Source organism: Macaca nemestrina, chromosome 10 (genome assembly GCF_043159975.1).
Source record: "Macaca nemestrina isolate mMacNem1 chromosome 10, mMacNem.hap1, whole genome shotgun sequence".
NCBI classification, from domain to species: domain Eukaryota; kingdom Metazoa; phylum Chordata; class Mammalia; order Primates; family Cercopithecidae; genus Macaca; species Macaca nemestrina.
Genome location: NC_092134.1, coordinates 56756614 through 56784264, shown reverse-complemented (window position 1 = coordinate 56784264; position 27651 = coordinate 56756614). Strand labels below are relative to the sequence as shown.

The 27651-nt window shown below is 39.6% G+C and overlaps 1 long non-coding RNA gene and 1 pseudogene across 1 annotated transcript in view; both read left to right on the top strand.

Moving 5' to 3' along the window:
• LOC112425153 (uncharacterized) overlaps nt 1–24463 on the top strand; it is a 54707-nt gene extending 30244 nt beyond the window's left edge. The window contains exon 5 of the long non-coding RNA XR_003016173.2: nt 23983–24463. This is a non-coding gene — a long non-coding RNA (uncharacterized lncRNA). The remainder of the gene's footprint in view (nt 1–23982) is intronic.
• Nucleotides 22435–23466, top strand: LOC139356790 (14-3-3 protein theta pseudogene; annotated as a pseudogene).
• Nucleotides 24464–27651: the final 3188 nt, after the last annotated feature.

Sequence of the window (27651 nt, the reverse complement as noted above, 5' to 3'; positions counted from 1 at the left end):
AAACTATTGAGCCTCTAGGAAGCTTAAAGGAGATGGAATTATTTTTGAAACAATCTGTAGATGTGGCCTTTGTCTGATAAGAGTAAATGCCACTGAAATACATACAGAACCACAACATTCTTGAGAAAATTATTTCTGCAGAAACAGTGCCAACTTGGAATAAGACAGAAAAAAAGACTAGAAAATGAAAAGAGGATGTCAGACCTCCAAAATTTTACTGGCAGAAAGCAGGCTGATAAAACTACTCATCTGCAAACACATGCTACCTTCCATGAAAAAGGAAGAATGACTCAGATGGTGGAACTAAGAACCCAGAAAGCAGAGCCAAGAGCCATGAAGGATCATTCCCAAGCCTAGAAACCTGATTAAGGAACTTCCAATAAATTCAGTTGTATTTCAAAACTTCTATAGACCAGTGACTCCTTTTTACTGTGCATTTCCCCTATTTTTAAACTGGAATGTCTATAGCTGTTATCCTGTGTCTGTCCCACCATTGTATGTTGGGTGTGTTGGAGGCAGATAACTCATTTGCTTGGTTTCACAGGTCCATAGTTAGAGAAAAACTGTGTCCAGGAGCTTTACTTAACAGGTTATACGTAGGAGGTTCATCTGCACCTGGACTTCATTCACGTGATGAAATTTCAGAATTTGAGCTGATGGTATAATGAATGAAACTCTTGGGAACTGATATGGTTTGGCTCTGTGTCCCCACCCAAATCTCATCTTGAATTGTATTCCCACAATTCCCATGGGCTGTGGGAGGGGCCCTGGTGGGAGATAATTTGAATCATGGGGGTGGTTCCCCCATACTGTTCTCATGGTAGCAAATAAGTCTCATGAGATCTGATGGTTTTATGAGGGATTTTATCAGGGGTTTCCACTTTTGCATCTTCTTCATTTTCTCTTGCCACCACCATGTAAGAAGTGCCTTTCACCTCTCACCATGATTCTGAGGCTTCCCCAGCCATGTAAGTCCAATTAAACCTCCTTTTCTTCCCAGTCTCAGGTATGTCTTTATCAGCAGTGTGAAAATGGACTAATACAGGAATCTTGGAAGGGGAGAAACCATATATTTCATATGGGAGGGCCTGAGGGAAGACTGGCAGACAGAACCTAGGCTGATTCTCCAATGACCTCCACTTGCTGTTATTAATGCCCTTGTTAATTACATCCCACGAATACGGGAGGAATCTGTGAAGCATCTAACTTATAGAATATGGCAAAAGTGACAGAATGGCATTCTTATAACATTACGTTATGTAAGACTTCATATTGCTAGTAGATTCTTCTGCTGGCCATGAAGAAGCAAACTGCTATGTTGCTGCCTATGGAGTAGACCACATGGCAGGCAACTTGAATGGATTCTAGGAGCTAGTGGCACCTCCAGCTGACAGCCAGCCAACACACTAAAGCTTTCAGTCTTATATCCTCAATGAAATAAATTCTTTCAGCAACCTATGTAACCTTGGGAGCAGATGAGCTTCCCAATGAGAACACAGCCCACCTGATGCATTGACTCTAGCCTGGAGAGACCTGGAAGCAGAAAATCCAAATAAACTGTGTCTGTACTCTTGACCACAGAAACTGGGATATAATACATGTTATTGTTTTAAGCTGCTAGATTTGGTAACTTGTTATGCAGCAATAGATTACAAGCACAGTCAAGGATTGTCCCAAAGAGTGTTAATTTCTTTACTCTTCCAGGTTGTACATGCCCAAGTGCAGAGTGGGTTCTTATTGGCATCCATGCCATATCATCAGAACAGCACAGGTGTTGAAATGATAAATATGTGAAAAATAAGGGGTGGTTCCAAGACAGCTGAATAGGAACAGCTCCAGCCTCTAGCTCCCAGCGTGAGCAACACAGAAGACAGGTGATTTCTGCAGTTCCAACTGAGGTACTGGATTCATCTCATGGGGCCTGTCAGACAGTGGGTGCAGGACAGTGCGTGCAGCCCACCGAGTGAGAGCCGAAGCAGGGCGAGGCATTGCCTCACCTGGGAAGCGCAAGGGGGAAGGGAATTCCCTTTCCTAGCCAAGGGAAACCATGACACACAACACCTGGAAAATTGGGTCACTCCCACCCTAATACTGCGCTTTACCAAGGGTCTTAGCAAACAGCACACCAGGAGATTATATCCTGCGCCTGGCTCGGAGGGTCCCATGCCCCCAGAGCCTCCCTCATTGCTAGCGCAGCAGTCTGAGATCTAACTGCAAGGCGGCAGGCTGGGGGAGGAGTGCCCGCCATTGCTGAGGCTTGAGTAGTTAAACAAAGCAGCTGGGAAGCTCGAACTGGGTGGAGCCCACCGCAGCTCAAAGAGGCTGGCCTGCCTCTGTAGACTACACCTCTGGGGACAGGGCATAGCCAAACAAAAGGCAGCAGAAACCTCTGCAGATTTAAATGTCCCTGTCTGACAGCTTTGAAGAGAGTAGTGGTTCTCCTAGCATGGAGTTTGAGATATGAGAAAGGATAGACTGCCCGCTCAAGTGGGTACCTGACCCCCGAATAGCTTAACTGGGAGACACTCCCCACTAGGGGCAGACTGGCACCTCACACTTCACACGGCTGGGTACCACTCTGAGACGAAGCTTCCAGAGGAATGATCAGGCAGCAATATTTGCTGTTCAGCAATATTCACTCGTCTGCAGCCTCCGCTGCTGATACCCAGGCAAACAGGGTCTGGAATGGACCTCCAGCAAACTCCAACAGACCTGCAGCTGAGGGTCCTGACTGTTAGAAGGAAAACTAACAAACAGAAAGGACATCCACGCCAAAACCCCATCTGTGCGTCACCATCATCAAAGACCAAAGGTAGATAACACCACAAAGATGGGGAAAAAACAGAGCAGAAAAGCTGAAAATTCTAAAAATCAGAGTGCCTCTCCCCCTCCAAAGGAACGCAGCTCCTCGCCAGCAACAGAACAAAGCTGGACAGAGAATGACCTTGACGAATTGAGAGAAGAAGGCTTCAGACGATCAAACTTCTGCAAGCTAAAGGAGGAAGTTTGAACCCATTGCAAAGAAACTAAAACCCTTGAAACAAGATTTGATGAATGGCTAACTAGAATAACCAATGTAGAGAAGTCCTTAAATGACCTGATAGAGCTGAAAACCATGGCATGAGAACTACGTGACAAATGCACAAGCTTCAGTAACTGATTCGATCAACTGGAAGAAAGGGTATCAGTGATTGAAGATCAAATGAATGAAACGAAGCGAGTATAGAAGTTTCGAGAAAAAAGAGTAAAAAGAAACGACCAAAACCTCCAAGAAATATGGGACTATGTGAAAAGACCAAATCTACATCTGATTGGTGTACCTGAAAGTGATGGGGAGAACAGAACCAAGCTGGAAAACACTCTTCAGGATATTATCCAGGAGAACCTCCCCAACCTAGCAAGACAGCCCAACATTCAAATTCAGGAAGTACAGAGAACATCACAAAGATACTCCTTGAGAAGAGCAACTCCAAGACACATAATTGTCAGATTCACCAAAGTTGAAATGAAGGAAAAATGTTAAGGGCAGCCAGAGAGACAGGTCGAGTTACCCACAAAGGGAAGCCCATCAGACTAACAGTGGATCTCTTGGGAGAAACTCTACAAGCCAGAAGAGAGTGGGGGCCAATTTTCAACATTCTTAAAAAAAAGAATTTTCAACCCAGAATTTCATATCCAGCCAAACTAAGTTTCATAAGTGAAGGAGAAATAAGAAGCCTTTACAAACAAGCAAATGCTGAGAGATTTTGTCACCGCCAGGCCTGCCCTACAAGAACTCCTGAAGGAAGCACTAAACATGGAAAGGAACAACCGGTACCAGCCACTGCAAAAAAATGCCAAAATGTAAAGACCATCGATGCTAGGAAGAAATTGCATCAACTAATGAGCAAAATAACCAGCTAACATCATAATGACAGGATCAGTTCACACATAACAATATTAACCTTAAATGTAAATGGGCTAAATGGTCCAATTAAAAGACACAGACTGGCAAATTGGATAAAGAGTCAAGACCCATCAGTTTACTGTATTCAGGAGACCCATCTCACATGCAGAGACACACATAGGCTCAAAATAAAGGGATGGAGGAAGATCTACCAAGCAAATGGAAAACAAAAAAAGACAGGGGTTGCAATCCTAATCTCTGATAAAACAGACTTTAAACCAACAAAGATCAAAAGAGACAAAGAAGGCCATTACATAATGGTAAAGGGATCAATTCAACAAGAAGAGCTAACTATCCTAAATATATATGCACCCAATACAGGAGCACCCGGATTCATAAAGCAAGTCCTTAGAGACTTACAAAGAGACTTAGACTCCCACACAATAATAATGGGAGACTTTAACACCACATTGTCAACATTAGACAGATCAACAAGACAGAAAGTTAACAAGGATATCCAGGAATTGAACTCAGCTCTGCACCAAGTGGACCTAATAGACATCTACAGAACTCTCCACCCCAAATCAACAGAATATACATTCTTCTCAGGACCACATCGCACTTACTCCAAAATTGACCACCTAGTTGGAAGTAAAGCACTCCTCAGCAAACGTAAAAAAAAAAAAAAAAAAAAAAAAAAAACAAATTATAACAAACTGTCTCACAGACCACAGTGCAATCAAACTATAACTCAGGATTAAGAAACTCACTCAAAACCACTCAACTACATGGAAACTGAACAACCTGCTCCTGAATGACTACTGGGTACATTACAAAATGAAAGCAGAAATAAAGATGTTCTTTGAAATGAGAACAAAGACACAACATACCAGAATCTCCGGGATACATTTAAAGCAGTGTGTAGAGGGAAATTTATAGCACTAAATGCCCACAAGAGAAAGCAGGAAAGATCTAAAATTGACACCCTAACATCACAATTAAAAGAACTAGAAAAGCAAGAGCAGACACATTCAGAGCTAGCAGAAGGCAAGAAATAACTAAGACCAGAGCAGAACTGGAGGAGAAAGAGACACAAAAACCCTTCAAAAAAAATCAATGAATCCAGGAGCTGGTTTTTTGAAAAGATCAACAAAATTGATAGACAGCTAGCAAGACTAATAAAGAAGAAAAGAGAGAAGAATAAAATAGATGCAATAAAAAATGATAAAGGGGATATCACCACCGACTCCACAGAAATACAAACTACCGTCAGAGAATACTATAAACACCTCTATGCAAATAAGCTAGAAAACCTAGAAGAAATGGATAAATTCCTGGACTCATACACTCTCCCAAGACTAAACGAGGAAGAAGTTGAATCCCTGAATAGACCAATAACAGGCTCTGAAATTGAAGCAATAATTAATAGCCTACCAACCAAAAAAAGTCCAGGACCAGACAGATTCACAGTTGAATTCTACCTGAGGTACAAGGAGGAGCTGGTACCATTCCTTCTGAAACCATTCCAATCAATAGAAAAAGAGGGAATCCTCCCTAACTCATTTTAGGAGGCCAACATCATCCTGATACCAAAGGCTGGCAGAGACACAACAAAAAAAGAGAATTTTAGACCAATATCCCGGATGAACATCGATGCAAACATCCTCAGTAAAATACTGGCAAACTGAATCCAGCAGCACATCAAAAAGCTTATTCACTATGATCAAGTGGGCTTCATGCCTGGGATACAAGGCTGGTTCAATATGCGCAAATCAATAAACGTAATCCAGCATATAAACAGAACCAAAGACAAAAACCACATGATTATCTCAATAGAAGCAGAAAAGACCTTTGACAAAATTCCACAACAGCCCTTCATGCTAAAAACTCTCAATAAATTCGGTATTGATGGGACGTATCTCAAAATAATAACAGTTATATATGACAAACCCACAATCAATATCATACTGAATGAGCAAAAACTGGAAGCATTCCCTTTGAAAACTGGCACAGGACAGGGATGCCCTCTCTCACCACTCCTATTCAATATAGTGTTGGAAGTTCTGGCCAGGGCAATCAGGCAGGAGAAAGAAATAAAGGGTATTCAACTAGGAAAAGAGGAAGTCAAATTGTCCCTGTTTGCAGATGACATGACTGTATATTTAGAAAACCCCATCATCTCAGCCCAAAATATCCTTAAGCTGATAAACAACTTCAGCAAAGTGTCAGGATACAAAATCAATGTGCAAAAATCACAAGCATTCTTATACACCAATAACAAACAGAGAGCCAAATCATGAGTGAACTCCCATTCACAATTGCTTCAAAGAGAATAAAATACCTAGGAATCCAACTTACAAGGGATGTGAAGGACCTCTTCAAGGAGAACTACAAACCACTGCTTAGTGAAATAAAAGAGGACACAAACAAATGGAAGAGCATACCATGCTCATGGATAGGAAGAATCAATATCGTGAAAATCCCATACTGCCCAAGGTAATTTATAGATTCAATACCATCTCCATCAAGCTACCAATGATTTTCTTCACAGAATTGGAAAAAATCACTTTAAAGATCATATGTAACCAAAAAAGAACCCACATTGCCAAGACAATCCTAAGTCAAAAGAACAAAGCTGGAGGCATCATGCTACCTGACTTCAAACTATACTACAAGGCTACAGTAGCCAAAACAGCATGGGACTGGTACCAAAACAGAGATATAGACCAATGGAACAGAACAGAGCCTTCAGAAATAATACCACACATCTACAACCATCTGATCTTTGACAAAAAGCTGACAAAAACAAGAAATGGAGAAAGGATTCCCTATTTAATAAATGGTGCTGGGAAAACTGGCTAGCCATAAGTAGAAAGCTGAAACTGGATCCTTTCCTTACTCCTTATACAAAAATTAATTCAAGATGGATTAGAGACTTAAATGTTAGACCTAAAACCATAAAAACCCTAGAAGAAAACCTAGGTAATACCATTCAGGACATAGGCATGGGCAAGGACTTCATGTCTAAAACACCAAAAGCAACGGCAACAAAAGCCAAAGTTGATAAATGGGATCTAATTAAACTAAAGAGCTTCTGCACAGCAAAAGAAACTACCATCAGAGTGAACAAGCAACCTACAGAATGGGAGAAAATTTTTGCAATCTACCCATCTGACAAAGGGCTAATATCCAGAACCTACAAAGAACTCAAACAAATTTACAAGAATAAAACAAACAACCCCATCAAAAAGTGGGTGAAGGATATGAACAGACATTTCTCAAAAGAAGACATTCACGCAGCCAACAGACACATGAAAAAATGCTCATCATCACTAGCTGTCAGAGAAATGCACATCAAAACCACAATGAGATGCCATCTCACACCAGTTAGAATGGCAATCATTAAAAAATCAGGAAACTACAGGTGCTGGAGAGGATGTGGAGAAATAGGAACACTTTTACACTGTTGGTGGGACTGTAAACCAGTTCAACCATTGTGGAAGACAGTGTGGCGATTCCTCAAGGATCTAGAACTAGAAATACCATTTGACCCAGCCATCCCATTACTGGGTATATGCCCAAAGGATTATAAATCATGCTGCTATAAAGACACATGCACATGTATGTTTATTGTGGCACTATTCAAAATAGCAAAGACTTGGAACCAACCCAAATGTCCATCAATGACAGACTAGATTAAGAAAATGTGGCACATATACACCATGGAATACTATGCAGCCATAAAAAAGGATGAGTTCGTGTCCTTTGTAGGGACATGGATGCAGCTGGAAACCATCATTCTCAGCGAACTATCGCAAGAACAGAAAACCAACCACCGCATGTTCTCACTCATAAGCGAGAATTGAGCAATGAGAACACTTGGACACAGGGTGGGGAACATCACACACCAGGGCCTGTTGGAGGGTGGGGCGGGGGAGGGATAGCATTAGGAGATATACCTAATGTAAATGACAAGTTAATGGGTGCAGCACACCAACATAGCACATGTATACATATGTAACAAACCTGCACATTGTGCACATGTACCCTAGAACATAAAGTATAATAATAAAAAAAGAACAAAAAAATAGCAAAGCAGTCTTAAAAAAAAAAAAAGAAATGATAAATATGTGGTACGGTTGCACAAAACTGGTTGCCATAGCAGTAGTTGGTATAAAAGGTAGGCTGAATGGATATGAAAAAGATTATTCTAGTTTGTCTCATCCTGGCTAGCATTTCAGGGAGTCTGTGTTGCTTGACTGGGTGGGGGCAACCAGATCATCATCTCTGAAGGGTCTGAACTCTAATTGTCGCTCTTTCAGTGAGTCTTAGTTTTTACAATTACCCATTTATACTTATCACCAGACATGGAGCACCAAGAGATAACTCAGTGAATCCTATGTGTTCCATGCATCGGACTTCCTGTCTTCATTGGGTAGCAGCAACTCTATTTCATATGGGTAATCAAGGTCAGTTATCACCACCAAGATAGTAAGTGTTTTCATTGATGGGCCACTGACACAAGTTATCTAAAATGACCATGTGGTAGTTATAGTTTCCAGTTCAGTGGAGACATCATGTGTGCCCTCACAGTAGTCCCTTTCATACCAAACAAGTGCTTCTAATCCTGAAAAGCCTAAGAACGCACAGATAGGAAGCCCAAATTCTGCAAAGGGGTCAATGGGAGTATTGGTGACAGCCATTCCTATATCCACCCTTTGGTTCCTGGACCTGTATATTCTGGCTATTGGAAACACACCACTATAAATCAGCTATACTTTTTTTTTTTTGAGATGGAGTCTCGCTCTGTCACTTAGACTGGAATGATCTCACGCTGGAGTGGCGCAATCTCGGCTCACTGCAGCCTCCGCCTCCTGGGTTCTAGCAATTCTCCTGCCTCAGCCTCCTGGGTAGCTGGGATTACAAGCACACACCACCACACCCAGCTAATTTTTGTATTTTTAGTAGAGATGAGGTTTTGCCAATGTTGGCCAAGCTCATTTCGAACTCCTGACCTCAGATGATCTGCCTGCCTTGGCCTCCCAAAGTGGTAGAATTACAGGCGTGAGCCACTGTGCCCAGCCATCAGCTATACATTTAATGCACCTATCTTATTCTTGAGAACAATACTCTATCCCTTTGAAGTGTTAGTCCTGAGTGGGTTCCTTAGCTAAGTCTTTATTAGATTATTTCATTGTTCCATTAGGATGGCCAATTTCATGTTTATGCCCCATTATTACACCTACTTTATCATAAAATGGGCCCTTTGATACAAAAAAATAGGTAGAATTCAATGCCAGTAAATCAGGCATTCTGTAAGTTCTTGTATGGTGGGTGGTGCTGGCAAAGGCACCTATAACAGTGAAGAAAAATGTATACCCATAATAGGTAGCAATTCTGATAAGTACAATTTGCTATCCCCTCCAGGATTGAAAGAGTCCAATATAATCAACTTCCCACTGAATGGTTGACTGGCCTTCTTAAGGGATGGTGCCATAATGAGGACTTAGCATTTATCTTTGCTGCTAATAGACTGGACAAACAGTGTGGCAGTAGCCCAGGAGACAGGGAGTTCATGCTATTGGATCATTCACAGCCTTTATCCCTGCCACCATGGCCATGCAATTATCATGGGCCCTTTGTGTAAACACAGATATTGCTGAGAAGAGAGGCTGAATGATTTCTACTAGACAAGTCCTCTCTACTTGATTGTTTAGTGCTTTCTCTGCAGTATAGGCTGTCTGATAGGCATTGATGTAGCACACAAATTTCTGTACACTTTGTGCCTACTCCAGTGGTCTACCTGTACCTTTATTCCTTGGACATTTTTATATCCCATTTTCCAGTCTTTCTCCTCTAGGCCCTTCTGACTAACCAACAAGCCAACTGCCATCATTCAAAGGTCCATGTACATCTATACATCAGGCCTTTTCTTCCTTTATAGAAAGTAATTGATCAGGTACACTGCTTACAGATCTGCAGTTGGGAGATTTTCCCTTCAGGAATACCCTTAAGGAGGGTGGTTGTGTAGCAGCAGTCCATTTGGAGTTAGCACCAACATAGCACCAACAGATTGAGCTGACCTTTCTGTAATTAAGATTCCATGCACTATTTTGCAACATCATGCATTTAGTCATTTGGAAAATAGTGCTTCATTGAGTTATGCATATCTTCCAAGTGCTGACACATTTCATGTTGAAATACCCAAAAAATCACATGTATTATTGTCACCACTGATCTCATCAGAAAATTTTTGAAGAATCAAGAACCTGCCAGATTCACAGAGGTAGATATGAGTTTTAAAAAATTATAAATTTTGTTTGAAAGCTCAAATGTTATCACTGGCAACAAATGCTGTGAGTTGTTTTCCTTGAAGTGACAGGCTCACTTATTTTTGAGAGAAGTTCTGACACATACCTAAGTCTGAATAACTATAGTTTATATGTCTGTCATTCTTTCAAGTAAAGATAATTTTCCATGTAAAATAGTGGTTTGTTTAACTCACAACTCAAGCACAAAAATCATTTTCGTTGAGATAACCTTAGAACTTTGGTATGCAACAGGAATATATTATGCATTTTGCCTCAGAATTTTAAAAAATACATAATCAAAGGTTGAGATTTAATAAAATTAATCATGCTATTTTATCAAGAATATTATTAAATGAAAATGAAAAACTGTCTTGTTTTTCTCGGATATAGCAGTAAAGAATTCAATGTCTGCTAGTACACTTTTGGTACTACTGCCTTCATTTCTGTTAAAGCACCAGCGATTTTACCCACCATTGCCTTTGTTTCATAGTGCAAATGTCAACTCAGTGAGAAAGCCAAGTAATGTCTAGTATTATTGTAAAAATAGTTTTGATCTTGTATATACTTGAAAGCATCTTCCCTGAAATTCCCTGGGGCCTGCAGATCACATTTTGTGAACCATGGTCAAGAGAAAAATCTGAGTCCTATGTGGTATCTATCCACTTTTCACACAATTTGCCCCTCTGAGAAGAGTCTGTGCTGTTTTCACCAATCCTGGCTTTGACACCTCTTTCATTGGCCTTTTCTGCTCGCTGATATCATGACCATCATATTCCGTTCTGAGTTCTAGTTCAGTTTCCCATGTCTAACCATTTATTCTTGTCATCAAAGTAAAGAGTCTTTGCTTCTCTTTGTATCTACTTGATGAAATCTCACACGAATCTTTCAATGATTCTATTTTAATTCTTGATCTTCTCTTGTTACCAAACAGGCCCTTCAGGATAGAACTTAATTTCATTCACTATTCTTTTATTCATGCATTATTTATTTATCAAAAAAACCCCACATTTTCTGTAGATCTACTATGTCATTTCCCAGAGAGATGGCATTTGCTTTTGGCCTTAAAGGGTGACATTATTTGGACAGGTAAAATGAGTTTAAGTTTTTCAAAATATAATAAATAATACCAGATTATGGAGGTAAAATGACAATATATGGGACAATATATGACAATAATAGGGAGATTGCTTAGGGAAGCTCAAGGAGAATGCATACAGTGAGTAATTAAAGACAAAGCCAGAAAGAAATTGCAGCGTCATCTCATAAAATTTGTTGAATACTTGATGTTTATTTGGTAAGCAATAGGGAGCTACTGGAGATATTTGAGCAGAAGCAGAAGTAATGGTGTAAAACGGGCTCAATATCAGAGTTTGCTTAGGATTTATACAGAGGGAGAATTTGGTGGGAAAAAATAAACTTGAAGCAAGAAAATCAGGTTGGAGGCCTGAACTAGGTGGGTAGGCACAGAAATGGAGATGGATGGAGTTAGATTTTGAGTACAAGTAAGATCAGTAGGCAGTGGTGAAGGAGAAGTTCTTGTCAAAAATAATTACAGTTTCAAGCATGAGTTGCTAGGAGAATGGTGAACTATTAATAGAAATCAAATAATCAGAAAAAGAAACAGTTTGTGTGAGGCAAGATGATGAGTTCAGTTCTCTACCTGTTAGGCATGTAAGTGGCTATACTCAACAGGGGCCTATTTATAAATTTTATACCATTTACAAGAACTGCAACCTAACAGATATTAGAAGATTGTGGTTATAGTTACACTGGCTTTATATGTCTCCTTGCAATATAAATATATTAAAGTGCAGTTGTTATTTTAATTTCCTGTAGAGTTTTTCTCTGGACTAATGTAGCAGGGATATAGAGCTCTTCCGTGGTTCATATATCACAAAGATTGCTCTTATAAAGTGATATATGCTTATTGAGTGAGTGTATATGTCAGTTATTATGCTAAATTTTACACATTTTACGTCAACTAATCCTTACATCAGCTCTTTGGTATTAGTATGTGGATTTTATAAGAGAAATCAAGATGCAAAGAGGTTAAGTAACTTCCCCAGGGTCAAATGGGAAGCAGTGTAATGACATTTGAACCCAGATTCTGAATGGCCCTTCTTTTTTGACTCCATACTGATAAAGTACCTATTTGCCTCCTTCCCTTTTCCTTTTCATAGAATGAAAGGACATAGTGCCTGTTAGCACAGACTATTGGTCTTTACTCCATGAATGTATCCAGGGATGCATTTAGTGCCTGCTTAGGAGATCTGTCTTAGGAACGGCTTGTGATCAGTGGCTCTTCTTGGGGCAACTACTTTCATGAGAGATATATTAAGTAATAAAATTATTTAACTAAAAAGTCACGCCTTAAAAGAACAAATAAAACAGTTTTGAATTATAACTATACTAAAGTCATTAAAAAAAATAAAAAGCTACATAAGGTCCTTTGAAACCACTTAAATTTAGACAAACAGCAGAGAATGCCCTTAATAGCAAGTCTGAAGATCAAAGTGTGGAACTCTTCCTAAAGGAAACACAGAGGATGTCCTGAGTGGGCTCCTTAGCTAAGTCTTTATTAGATTATTTCATTGTTCCAGAGGATTATTTCATCCTCCAGAGGATGAAAAGTCTGGAGATTAATGCTGTGATTGGCTGATGCTCCAACACAGAGTGCAGAGAGCAGGGATTCATCAAGAGGAAAGATACATCTGTGCTACAGGCTTTACTGCACTGCCTGGCACTTGGTGAATTCTTATTAAATATAAGTTCCTGTCTTTCTCCCCTTTTGTATTTTACAAAATGTTTTTCCACATCTTATTGTATTTACTCTGTATAATAAAAAGAAAACCCTGACAAATAAACTCTTATCATTCACATTACAGAGGTACATAAGCCTTTACTTGTTAAAGCTGAGAATGACTGGATAATTCTGCAGCACAATCTCTCCAACCTGAGTGTTCTGGTTTTGCATTCTGCCTATAGGACTTTATCATCTGTTCTCTGACTCAACCGTCAACCAGAAAATGTTTAAATTTACCAATAACCTGGAAGCTCACCCCCAGCACCCACGCCCCCCACCCCGCAACCCTCCAAGTTGTCCCGCCCTTCTGAACCAAACCAATGTACATTTTAAATGTATTTGATTGATGTATTTAAATGTATTTGATTGATGTCTCCCCAAATTGTATAAAACCAGACTGTGCCCTAACCACTTTGGGCACATGATCTCAGGATCTTCTGAGGGTTGTGTCATAGGCCATGGTCACTCATATTTGGCCCAGAATAAATCTCTTTAAAATATTGTACAGAGTTTGACTCCTTTTCTCAACAGTCTCTATCACTTGCCATCAAATGTTCTAACAAATACACTTTTTTAAAAGTAAGTTTTAGGCTTCTCAGGCCTGCCACTTTCTCTCCAGCTGCCCATGAGAAATCTCAGAAAGACAAAGAGGAGGAGGAGGAGAGTTCTTTCTTCCCTAGCAGAGAAGCAGACACTGTTTAGCAGCATAAAGTTACTTCTGATAAAGGGATGGATCGAGGACGTTCACAAAAGTACCAGTCTTAATATTCTGTTCAGTTTAGAGACAGTTGTAAAAATGTATAACCCTGTTCTCCATTCTGTTATTAAAAACTCTCTTTGAAAGATATTTACACAAAGGAGCCTTTTTAGAGGGGCTATGTCCTCTGAAGTTTCTCTATATCCTCTGGCAGTCTGCAATTCTAATTGGTTATCTTAGTAACTTGGTTCCCTAGTAATTGTATTCAAACTGACATCTCTACTATTTAAAAGGCAGTTACATGTTTGCCAGATTTCTTTGTTGAGCCAGAAGAGAAGTTTAAAATGGCCTTCCCCTCTGCTTTATGGTCAAATGAAGAGCACATTCATGATTCTCTTGGTTTCCTTTTTCAAACAGATAGGTGAGAGTTTTTGTCTCATTAACCAGAATCAGTTGGGGTTGTAACTACTTCCCATTCTTATTGCTTCCGATTCTACTGCTATCATACAATTTATTTTTATTAACTGATCCCTAATACTGGGAAATGCATTTAAATTCCTTGAGTCCTTATTTCCTATTCTTTCCCACACCATATTTAAAAGATGAGTGTTTTCATTTCTGTAACATAGGCTTGCTGTGTATGAGGATTCTCAGGGGCTGGGCATGAGTGCTACTTGAAGAAAAACTAATTTGATTTTTGTGGTCTCTTGGGGAATTGGAAAACTCTCTGCAAAATTTCATTTTGTCAAGAAAGCAAACTCATTTTTGGGTGCATGTCCAAATAATATTTATTTTATCTGATATGTTTGAATGGTGTCTTCTGGATTTTAGAGGTTTTCCTGGTTCTACTTGTTTTTGTATGATATGTAGTCCAGACCTGGGTAACACCAGGGTTTCTCATGCTAATGCAGGCTCACAGTGATTGAAACCATAAGAGCAGATTGGAGCAGGGAACAGGGAGGACTAAAGCAGCTGTGGGCTGTGTAGACATTTCTCTCTCTTCACATAGCCTCCAACTTTCTCCATTTGGTCTTTCTGCATGAGTTAGTTTGGGCGTTCTCACATCATCAGGCCTTAGGGTATTTGGATTTCTCATATGGCAGTTCAGGGTTACAAAACAGAGTGTTCCAGCCAAAAAGACAGAAGCTGCATAACGTTTAATGACTCAGCTTCAGAAGTCATATAGTGTCACTTCCACTGCATCCTACTGGTTACAAGCAAGTCATAAGCCTCCCCAGATCTGAGATACTGATGAGGCAAAGTTTTAGGAGTATCAGAGAATGCTCTATATTTTTTATTTTTGACTGTTAGAAATATTCAAAATAACTGAAGAGGAGAAAGTAGACAACTAAGTAAATATAATGGACTATTTTCCCTTCTTCATTTCTGAGGTTCCAAGTTTTGCTATGGTACCATTTTACTCTCATGTGAAGAACTTCTTTTAGTATGCCTTTTAGAGCAGGTGCTCTGGCAAAGAGTGATATAAATTTTGCTTCATCTGAGAGTATCTCTGTTTTATTGTCATCCCCAAGGTATATTTTCACTTGATTTAGAATTCTGAGTTGACAGTTCTCTTCTTTTGCCCCTTTGAAAAATGTCATTCTACTTCCTTCTAGCTTCCATGATTTTAGAGCAGGTGCTCTGGCAAAGAATGCTATAAGTTTTGCTTCATATGAGAATATATCTGTTTTATTGTCATCCTCAAGGTATATTTTCACTTGATTTAGAATTCTGAGTTGACAGTTCTCTTCTTTTACCCCTTTGAAAAACGTCATTCTACTTCCTTCTAGCTTCCATGATTTCTGATGAGAAATATGCAATCATTAAACTTATTGATCCTCCACTTGGATGTATCTTTTTTTCCTCTGGCTACTTTCAGCAGCATGATTATGATGTCTCTAGGCATGACTTTTTCTTTTATTTTTATTATTATTATTTTTTTAGTTCATCTTGTTTGAGGTTTTCTTAGCTTCCTTTATCCGCACCTTTATGCCTTTCACCAAATCTGGGAAGTTTTCAACTTTCATTGAAATATTTTTTTTCTGTGTCATACCCTTCCTTCTCTCCTTCTAATATTATAATGATATAAATAGTATAACTTTGGTATTGTTTCATAGGTCCTTGAAGTATTGTTTATTTAAAAAAAAAAAAAAAACTTTTCCTCTACCTTGTTCAGAGAGGGTAATTTCAATTCACCTATCTACAGATTCACTGAGTTTTTCCTCTGTCATCTCCATTCTGCTATGGAAGCCATCTAGTAAATTTTAAATTTTATTTTGTTTTTCATATCTAAAATTTCCATTTAGTGTGTTTTCGATGTGTTTTTATTTTTATATCTTCTATTCCTCTTTGAAGACCTTATATCTTTCCACTGGTTTAAAGGGAGGGAGTTTATGAATTTGATAAAGAAAATGTGGTACACCATGGGATACTATGCAGACATAAAAAAGAATTAAATCATGTTCTTTGCAGCAACATGGATACAGATAGAGGCCATTATCCTAAGCAAATTAATGCAGGAACAGAAAATCAATTACTGCATATTCTCATTTATAAGTGGAAGCTCAACAGTGGTACTCATGGACATAAAGATGGCAACATAGACATTAGGGACTATTAGAGGGGCAAGAGATGGAGGATGATAAGGGTTGCAAAACTATTGGGTACTATGCTTAGGACTTGGGTGACATGATCGATTGTACCCCAAACCTCAATATCACACATTATATTTAGGTAACAAGCCTGCATATGCACCCTCTGAATCTAAAATAAAAGTTGACATTATTTTTTTTCAAAGAGTGTTTGTCCTCATCTCTTGAAGTGTCATTATAAAAGCCGTTTGAGAATTCTAACATCTGTATAATCTTGGAGTTAATAACTATTAATTGTCTTCTCTCTTGTAAAATGATGAGATTTGCCTGATTCTTCATGTGCTAAGTAATTTTGGATTATATATTGAACATCTTGACTATTAAGTTATGTGACTCTGAATCCTGTTTAAATCATATGAAATGGATTGTTTTTTATTTTTGTAGTTAATCAACACTTTAAATCCTATGAAATAGATTTTTTAAAAGTGTTTGTAGTTAACCAAAGTGTTTGTAGTTAACCAACCAACCCAGTTAGGTTTAGACTACAAGTTCCTACTATCCTTTTGTGGGCTATAGTTCTAATTCAGTTCCATTTTCATATCTTTACAGTGCTATTTGGATTTATTCCAGGTCTGGGCCACCCCATAGCCAGTCTTGGACTTGTGTAGTGGCCTACCCTATAATTCAGTTATCAAACCCTTTAGTATGCTATTCATGGTCAGATTTATGCATGTGCACCTTGGGGGTTAGCCCAGAAGTTTGCACAATTTTATGGATTATTTTCTTGAGCTCTGTTCTTTTCACAATCACCTTGATACTTTCAAGCTCCTAGCATACCCCCTTCCTGGTTCACTGGCTACAAATCCAGAGCTTTTGATTCTTTGCCCTGCTGTGCACAGCGTTTCAATTTGGGGCTAAGCAGTGAGGAAATATATGGAGAAAAATAGAGATATAGAGAAATCCAAATACATAGGCTTATATTCTTGAGACTATAGTTCCTTTGATCATAATAAATAATTATCTTGGAGTTTTAGACACAAGCCTGGCTGCTTCTCTTGTTACAAGATTGCCACAGGACTGGTACAAGAGAAAATGAAAAATGGGGACAAAAAACCCAGAAAATTTTCTCTACTCTCTCTGACCCATAAGGACCCTCTTTTCCACTCTGTGGACCAAAATAAAGGACTCCTCTTGGAGTACTTTCTTTCTGCACCCATTGTGCAGTTCCAGATTTCAGACTGCCTTTGAGTCCAGGACAGGAGATACTGGAGGAGGGATAACAGAAAGCTTATCACCAGTTAAGCAGTATTTCAAGTTTTGGTTTCCTTCCCCAGTCTGTCTGACCATACACTTTCCAGAGTCCTTAGATAACTGCTCTGTGCATTCTATCCAGAGTTTTTAGTTGCATTCAGTGGGAGAGAGAGGATGAAGTACTCTTACTTTACTGTGACACTCTGTTTAATAGCTAATATCTGCTTTTTCTTCTCTTGGGCTTCCTTTTCCTTTCTGTTATTATTTGAGTTAGATTTTTTAATTTGCCCTATCATCAAAGCTTGTGGAACCAAATGGAATGATTCTATGATTTGTTGTGTTGGTACTATGTTAACACTACACTGCCGTATTGCTGCCAACAAAGCTTTTGATTTTGAATTGCATTCATAAGGGTTATTTGACATAATTTTCTCTAGTGAAATAGCAAACAACAATGAAAATAAGAACTTACCTCTTAATCTGCAAAACCAAACCAAGTAAAAATCTCAAAAGATTCTTGGATCTGTAAATTATCAGTGTTCCTGGGTCTTATTTGGAAACTTATAATAATGAGACTGCCTAGATTAAAAAGAAAATTATATTGGATTTTTATGGTTTGAATTTGTGTCCCCACCCAAATCTCATATCGAATTGTAATCCTCAATGTTGGAGGAGGGTCTTGGTGAGAGGTGATTGGATCATGGGGGTGGATTTCCCCTTTGCTGTTCTCACGATAGTCAGTGAGTTCTCATGAGATCTGGTTGTTTAAAAGTGTGTAGTCCCTCGCCCTGCTCTCTCATTCTCTTTCTCCAGCTGCATAAGACATGCCTGCTTCCTGTTTGCCTTCTGCCATGATTGTAAGTTTCCTGAGGCCTCCCCAGCCATGTTTCCTATACAGCCCGTGGAACCATGGGTCGATTAAACCTCTTTTCATTATAAATTACCCAGTCTCAAGTAGTTCTTTATAGCAATGCAAAAGTGGACAAATATATGAATTTTTTTGGATTCTGGAGATTCAGTGCTGTGGATTTCACATGAGTTTGGCTATTTTGACTAAAATGTGGCTGTTTGTCTTTCCATCTCTGCTTTGTTTCATATTTCAACCTCTGGCTCTCACTCACTATTTATGTCTCTTTGCCTTTTGAAATCACCCTTCTTGGTCCTGCTGTTATCCTACTACATTCTACCACTCAGTTGGTACTAGGGTGATGGTGGAATCATAGGCCTCCAATGAACCTCAAAAGCTACCTAGTCCAATCTCCTATCTGATGCAATGACTAACTACTCTTGGAAAAGAAGTTTCTATTATTTAATTGACCTTCTCCTTAAATTTCAACTCATTTTTTTAAAAAAATGTGAACTCTAGGTCAGGCACGGTGGCTTACGCCTGTAATCCTAGCAGTTTGGGAGTCCAAGGCAGGCGGATTGCCTAAGCTCAGGAATTCGAGATCAGGCTGAACAACATGGTGAAATCCCATCTCTACTAAAATACAAAAAAATAGCTGGGCGTGGCGGCATGTGCCTGTAGTCCCAGATACTTGGTAGGCTGAAGCTGGAGAATTGCTTGAACCCGGGAGGCAGAGGTTGCAGTGAGCCGAGATTGTGCACTCCAGCCTGGGTGACAGAGCAAGACTCTGTCTCCAAATAAACTAACAAAAAAATATGAACTCTAAAAAGTTTATACAGAATAAGTACACATCACTTATTTTTAATAATCATAAATGTTTTTGCTAAAACTACTATTTTGAGTTTACCCAAAAAACTCAATAATATAATAATAATTATTTTCAATGAATTGCTGGTTTAAGTGAAACATAACTATACACACAGGAAAAGGACAGGCACAGGTCTATACTCTCAATAAGTGCTGAAGGAAAGGGAAGCCTTGGGAATGTTTAGTCAGAAACCTCTGCTGGGTGATGTAGTGTTTAAGCTTTCCCTTGAAGAGAGTGGCTCAGCTGGAGAGATGGAATGGAGGGGGTTAGGAGAGGGCCTTTCAGGCAGAAATGGAACAACCAGATCTAGACTCACAAGGGAAATAAGAAAAGCATGAATAAGAAATAAGAAAAGCATGAATAACAGAAAGTGAAGGAATGAGAATGAGTGGCACTGATGTATGTCCTACTCTGAAAGTTAAGAAATCACGGATTTCCAATAGCCAATCTCTACCTTTCCGGAAGACCAAGAAACACATTTGGAAGGAATACAAAGCATATGGGCGTGAGGTTTAGGAATGAGAAGGCATCACATTTTAGGATCAGTGATGGTTAAATGTTCATCCTTGCCATAGGATCAACCTAGATTTAAAGTTTAGGTCTTCTTCCTGCTGACTGTGTGACCTCTCTCTGGAAAGGTTGTGTGTTTCCTCACTAGAAAAGTTATGCCTACCTCATTAAATAACATGTTTGTAAAATACTCAGAGTAATGGCTGGCACAAAGTAAACACTCAGTAAATGGTAGCTCTTACTATTATTATTTTTATGGAAGCTCTGAGGTGGTTGAAGATGGGTTTACCCCCCTCATTTCCACAGCAATTCATTAAGTAAATGTTTTCCAACTTGGGAACTTTTGTCTTCGTTATTATTATTTTTGTTATCATTATCTTTTGAGACAGGGTCTTGCTCTGTCACCCAGGCTGGAGTGCAGTGGCGCAACCACAGTTCACTGCAACCTTGACCTCCCAGGCTCAAGCGATCCTCCTGCCTTAGCCTCCCGAGTAGCTGAGACTACAGGCACTTGCCATCATACCTGGCTAATTTTCATGTTTTTTGTAGAGACAGGGTTTCGGGTTTCTCCGTGTTGCTCAGGGTAGTCTCAAACTGCTGGGCTCAAGTGATCCTACTGCCTCAGCCTCCCAAAGTGCTGTGATTACAGGCTTACAGGAGTGAGCCACCGTGCCTGACTTCTTTGTTATTATTAATTAGCATTCATATAACTTAATATTCCAAATATTCTGACAAAAATTTGTTTGCAACTTTAATACCACTCCTGACAGAAGGTAGGTGCTACAACAAAAGAGGAGTAAGGAGAACATAATTAAAGGAGCATATTGAGATAAGTAATTTGTGACCCAAATAATGGATCTGAACACTGCACCAGCCAAGACTGTGTGCTGACGATCTGTCCATTCTTCTAACCCAACTGGTTACCACTAAATCCCCTCACCTGTTCTGCATGGACTGTCCCCTCAGCAGAAGTGCCTGGAATTACTTTGTTTCTACATAAAAATTTTATAGTGTTCAACTAGTATCCTGAAATCTTTGCAAGGAGTTACATGCTGTTTGAAAGATTCATAAGGAATTGACTACTTGAATTTAGAAGTGCATTTTCCCATAAAAACTTGATTTCAACAATTTACTTCTGAGGTGAGTCCACCAACTGAATGCATAATGCAACTGAAAAATTAAATATTTTAAACTAGAAAGGCAGTTTAAAAAAATGGATATAATATTGGCTATTAAGCAGAATAGGAAAATAGTGTTTGTCAATGAAACAGTAGCCCCAGGTTCAGACCTCTGCTCGGCTACTCCCTGGTTGTGTGAATCTGATCAGATCATTTTACCTCTCCATCCCACAATTTCTTCATCTGTAAAGAAAAGCTATTAAGCAGAATAGGAAAATAGTGTTCGTCAATGAAACAGTAGCCCCAGGTTCAGTCCTCTGCTCGGCTACTCTCTGGTTGTGTGAATCTGACCAGATCATTTTACCTCTCCATCCCACAATTTCTTCATCTGTAAAGAAAAGCGTAGGAAGACTTTTTGAAAGTCTTTCTTATTCCTATACCCACTAAAAGGAACTGAAAGAAGCTAATTATAGAAGGAAATTGTATACAGTGAAACTAAGAAAGGCCCTAACCTCATGCTACTAACTCATCAACCTCATCCACAAAGATGATCATCCACAAAGAACATCACGTGAAGTGACCTAAAAGAGAAGCAGTGTTCTGATGCAGGACTCTCTCGCTTCTGGACACAATGCAAACTAGAGATGAGACTGAAGCACTTCTAATCTATCCAGTTTAGAGAATGAAAGCTTCAAAGAAAGGGTGGGCATCAGGAAAGACAGCAAACCTTCTACTTTGAAACATTCCCCTGCTTAAATATCTCCAAGAGGCAACATATCCAGAAGTCCTATTTAGGTTGGATTTGAGGATAGATATTGGTCAGAAGGGGGGGCCTTAAAGCTGATTTTGCAGAGTACTTTACATCAGACTGAGCGAATGTCAAAGGTCAATATCAAAGAACTGGGGAGAGGGCACTAATAAAATTATGGAGCCAACAGTCCCCAGGTACCCCCTGGCTCCGCCATAGATAGGAATAATGGGACAGGAGGAGGAAGCCTTCAACAAAGGAGAAACTGTTTTCTTCTGTTTAGAAACCACTTGGAGGGTAGTCATTGGGAAAACTCTGAAAGGCCACTGAAGCCCCAAGCTCAAAATCAGCTGACAGCTGTGTAGCTCTTTGTGTCTCAGTGTCCCTAGTGTGATGAGATGAGGGGAACTTGAGGCCACAGAAATCCAGCAGCTAACCCATCTCATAGTGGGGAGGAGTGAGACCTACCAGAGGGAATAGAAATGTGTCATGCCCAATTGTTGAGGGAGCCCACGTTGGCTACAAACACAGGCCTTTCTTTACCATAAGAGCAGGGCAGAATTCCCAGTAGACTAGAGAAAAATGAAGAATCAGGAAAGAGGTCAAGCCAGGCAATCAGCAAATGGCTTCCTGTGAAATCGATTTGGGTCATCAAACAGCAGAGAACTGTAAACAAAAAGTTGAACTTGAACTCTAAATGATCTCTAAATCTCATTCCAACTCTAATATCTCAAGGATCGGCGCATAATAAATCTTTATCACAAATTTTGATACTTAGAGAAACATACACTTAAGTGGAAAAGAATGAAGGTGGTAAGCGAGGATTTCATGGTGATTCTGAGGGGGGCTTTGAGTACTTGCAAATACTTTGAATTCAAGGGTTTTGCTATCATTGATTATACCTGCAATTTGAGGGCTCTCCTAGCAGGATGCAGAGCTGTCCAAGGAAGAGCAAACTCACTCTCTGTGGCCTACAAAAACATCGTTGAAGGCTGCAGGCCCACCTGGAGGGTATCTTGAGCTCTGAGCAGAAAACCAACACCTCTGACAAGAAGTTGCAGCTGATCAAGAACTATTGGGAGTGAGCTTCACATCACTGAGAAAAAACAAAAAACCAAAACAAAAGAGAAAACTTATCAGGAGAAAGTCAAGTCTGAACTGAGATCCATATTCATTACTGTCCTGCAATTTTTGGATAACTATTTACTATCCAATGCAACTAATCTAGAGAGTACGACCTTTTATCAAAAATGAAGGGAGATTATTTCCAGTACATTTGTTGCATGTGGTGATGGTTGAAACAAATGATAGATAATTCCCAAGGAGCTTCCTAAGAGGCATTTGATATAGTAAAGAGATGTAATCCATATACCCAACCTACCTGGGGCTGGCTCTTAATTTTTCTGTACTTTACTATGAGATCATTAATAACCCAGAGCTTGCCTGCATACCGACTAAAACCACTTTTGATGAGGCCATAGAAGAACTTGATACACTGAGTGAAGATTCAAAGACAGCACCCTTATCATGCAGTTGCTTATAGAGACAACCTAACATTACGGCCATCAGACAGTGCAAGAGAAGAATGTGATGTGGTAGAAGAGACAGAAAAGTAAATGCATACAAGGTGTAATCTTTCTTCTCCTCAAGAAACTTTCGTACACATCTCCATTGCCTTTTCCACTTGGATTTCCTGTGGCAAAGAAACCCATTCATGATGGCTGGGTGCGGTGGCTCACGCCTGTAATCGCAGCACTTTGGGAGGCCAAGGCAGGTGGATCACGAGGTCAGAAGATAGAGACCAGCCTAGCCAACATGGTGAAACCCCGTCTCCTCTAAAACTACAAAAATTAGCTGGGTGCGGTGGCAGACACTTGTAATCCCAGCTGCTCGGTAGGCTGAGGCAGGAGAATGGCTCAAACCCGGGCAGCAGAGGTTACAGTGAGCTGAGATCGCGCCACTGCACTCCAGCCTGGGCGACAGAGTGAGACTCCGTCTCAAAAAAAAAAAAAAGAAAAAGAAAGAAAGAAAGAAATTCATGTGTATGGGATCAACTGTTCATAGTTTTTCACAATGCAGCTTTGAGAAAACTCCATTCCTTTCGTTTGTCCTGGCCCTCCTGGTGTACAATTACTGCTATAGAAAAGTATTAATGGCTTTATTTCATATAAAATATTAGTAACTTCCACTTATAGACTAAAAATGTACTTGATATTTAAGTTATCTGAACAAATTCTGTAAGCAATTATGTTTTGTACTACTGTAAATATCTGAAAATATAGTTAATTACAATTCGAGAGTATTCTATGTAACTTTTTGATTTCTTTATTCCCTCCCTTACTCTTCTTCAAGGATTTCCTTTCAGTATGGAATGTCTCTGGCCTGGAGGGGAATTGGAATGTCTCCTATATAACAGTTTACGGAGGTCATGTGTATCCATAACAACAAGGATGCTGCTGTTTAAGTTGACAGCTTTCCTTCCCAATAAACATTCATGTACACCTTTTGTCTTTTACTTCCGGTATTCACCTTACCATGTAATAGAAGTATCATGTTGCTGCGAGGATACATGCATTGCTTTAGGTAAATTAAAATGCATATCAGTACTTAATACCCTAGAAAGCAGAAATACATTACACAAGTCCAATTCTGAAACTTTAGTATTTTTCTGTGCAGATTTGTGCACATGTGAGAGGGTATCCGTTTCATCTAGTGATTGCTATTCAGAGTTGGACCAGCGTTTTGTGTTGCTAATGCACCGTGGTCCCAAAAAAGCCTTGCAAAAATGTTATGCCCTGTGTAACAGCAGAGTAGCATAAAATACACTTACACTTTATAAGCCATTTACTGTTGCTTTGTAACAATTGCCTACTCGTATTTTAAGGAATAGGTGAGTTCACTACTTTCTGAAGTTTATCATAGTTCTCTTGTATCTTATGCAAAGTGTAGTAATGATACCCATAGTTCTGCATTGTGATACGCTTGTCTAGAGAAACCCAGAGATGTAAAAAATTGTACTACATTTCTCAGAGTGTTTTAACATAGATCAGCATCACAGGCTATCTATTCTTAAGATATAAATTATACATGTTAAGTGTTATATGGAATAAAGTGGACATTTTAAAGCTAGAAATAAAATGGAGGGTATGACAGAATCCTACTTGAAGAAGTAAGATTATAGGGACGGTACTAGGTCCGACAGTTCCCCATTCTGGTCAGCAGGTGGCACTAGAGTAGCTTGGATGCCAAATGGAACAAAGGGCAAAAATAGATCTGGCTCAAAACCTTTGGGTGAAAGTGCAGGAGAGGCAGGTGACTGGTTGTTTACATGTCAATATGTCTTATCTCTCTTTCTAAATTGTTCATTGTTTGAAGTGAGGCACACTTCTAGTACAACAAAAAATTGTACTGAACTTTTCTGTGCCTTGGACTCTTACCTGATAATGGATACAATAATAATGCCTACCTCATAGCATTGCTGGGAGCTATTGTGAGAATAATGAATTAATGCATGTCAGTGCGACAGTGCAGATTGCAGAGTAAGTGTTCAGTAAATGTCAATTATTATGACTCTGCACAATGACCATGAGGCACACATAGTAGAAATTCAAAAGATATTAGTGGATGCAGCGAATTGCATGGGATGTTCATAAGCCTGATGCTTATAACTCAGAGACCACCTAGTATTAAAATATCTGTAAAACAGATTGGTATGGGAATAACTGGGAATAATTACTTACATGGTAATGTGACTGTTTTAAATGTTTGTAACCTCGAGAGTTCACTGAGAGTTCACTGAAATGCTATCTCTCTGAGTATCATTTAGTTCACTGAGTCTTTTCAGAGATGTATTGTGAGGGAAATCTAAAACAGTAATAAATACTGCAAAGCTAGGCAAACCTATTCCGGTGTGTTCCTTCAGCAAGAAGTGTCCGTCTCAAACATGTTCAGCTCAGCCCAGACACAGGAAACGAAGAAAGACCTTCCGCTTTATGAATTCAGTTCCATCGTTACCTAGAAAGCCACTCAAGATATGCAAAATGTTAGAAGAAAGAGGCTCGAACTGGTCGTGCTGTTCCAAGCTTAATATTCAGTGGACCAGAGGGGAACTCTGGAGTACTTGCTCAACCATCAAGCTGCACTTTCCCTTCCAGACTTCTGACTCTGCAAGTTCAGATCTTAGAGTAAGGCTTTCTATCCAGCTTCCAGGTTTTCATGCTACTTTTTCCTGAGAGTATAGCTCTGCACTCACCCCCAGATAGGCCCTTGACAACCTGCCTATCCATTTCTCATCCTCTTATCCTGTCACCTGAACTATGCTATATGCTGAATGAGATCCTGCTTCAAACCTCATGGATCCTTCTGGAAAGATTATCACTGCTTCTCTGACTATAAGTACTACTGTCACAGCCTAGATTCACCTGGTATTCTCCTTGCCACTTTATTTACTCTTTTTTTTTTTTTCATTTTTTTGAGATAGGGTCTTGCTCTGTTGCCCAGGCTGGAGGGCAGTGGCATGATGATAGCTCACTTCAACCTTTGATTCCTGGGCTTAAGCAATCCTCCCACCTCAGCCTTCCAAGTAGTTAGGACTACAGGCAGGCACCACCATGTCTGGCTAATTTTTAATTTTTTTGTAGAAAGGGGGTCTTGCTATGTTGTCCAGGCTGGTCTCAAACTCTTAGCCTCAAGTGATTATCCTGCCTCAGCCTCCCAAAGTGCTGGGATTAAAGATGTGAGCCACCCTGTACACCCAGCCTCCACTCCACTTTAGAGCCTACTGTTGGGACTACTGACCATCCCTAGCAGAGGCAAGCCCAGCTGCTATCTTTTATTATCCTTCCCTTCCCTTGCCTGTACCCATATTTACCTTCTTTTTTTTTTTTTTCTGTTTCCCTACTGGCTCAGAAAACCTCATTCATAGCTGATAGGAAGGTAAGATTGGAAGGGAATAAGAAAAAGACAAATATTACATGGAGGAGGAATGATAAGAATACTTTGAGCTCCAGAGGTATAAATACTATGCATAGGGAATAGAAAATAAACAAAATGATTCTGAAATTTTAACATAAGGGAGGAAATATAATTTCATATTGAGGCAGTATGAAAATAAAGTTGGATTTAACTCTGATTCCTGCCTCTTCCACCTACAGGTGATAGGACATTGTGCGAGGTTAAGTCCTCTGAGTCTATTTCCTCACTTATACAATGAGGTTATAAAATGGCTCATTTTGCAGGGTTGTTGTGAAGACTCAATATGATGATGCATATGAAAATGTTCCATTTATGCCTGGCAACTGTCCTGCCCATGTCTCAGGTTAGAGGTTGAAAGGTGAAACTATTGGCTGAATTTGGTTCAAAGATATGTTTTGCTTTTCCTTGAGTTAGGGTCCCCAAGACCAGCCCCAGGTTTGATGATTCACTAGGAGGACTTATAGGACTCACATATAGTAATACTCATGATTATGATTGGCAAAAGGATATAAAGCAAAATCAGCAAGGAAAAAGGCACATGATCAAAATACAGGATATACCAGCCACAGACTTTCAAGGTTCAGCTCCCATAGAGTTTACACAGGATGTGCTCAACTGCCCCTGTAATGAGTTGCGATAAAACATGTGAAATGATGCCAACCAGGAAATTCCTTAGAGACTCAGTGCTCAGGGCTTTTACTGGGGCCCAGTAAAAGGCAGGCAGCCTCTGCTAGGCACATACTCAGATTTCAGAGTCCTAGAAGGAAAGCAGGTAGTCAGCATAAACATGTTGTCTACACAAAAGTTTAGGCACAAAGAGTCGCTCTTACCAGTTCTGGGAATGGTGGGAACCCTCCTGAAATCCACATTCCCAGATACCTGCCCAGGGCTGGCTGTGTAAGCAGGCCTTTCCAAGGATAAGCAGTTAGGGCTGCTACCTCAACTTTTTGTTGCACAGACCTGCACAGGGTTTGTCTATGCAGATTTCTTGGTTTTGTTTTGTTTTGTTTATATTTTACTTAGTTGCCTTTTTTAAAAATATTAAGA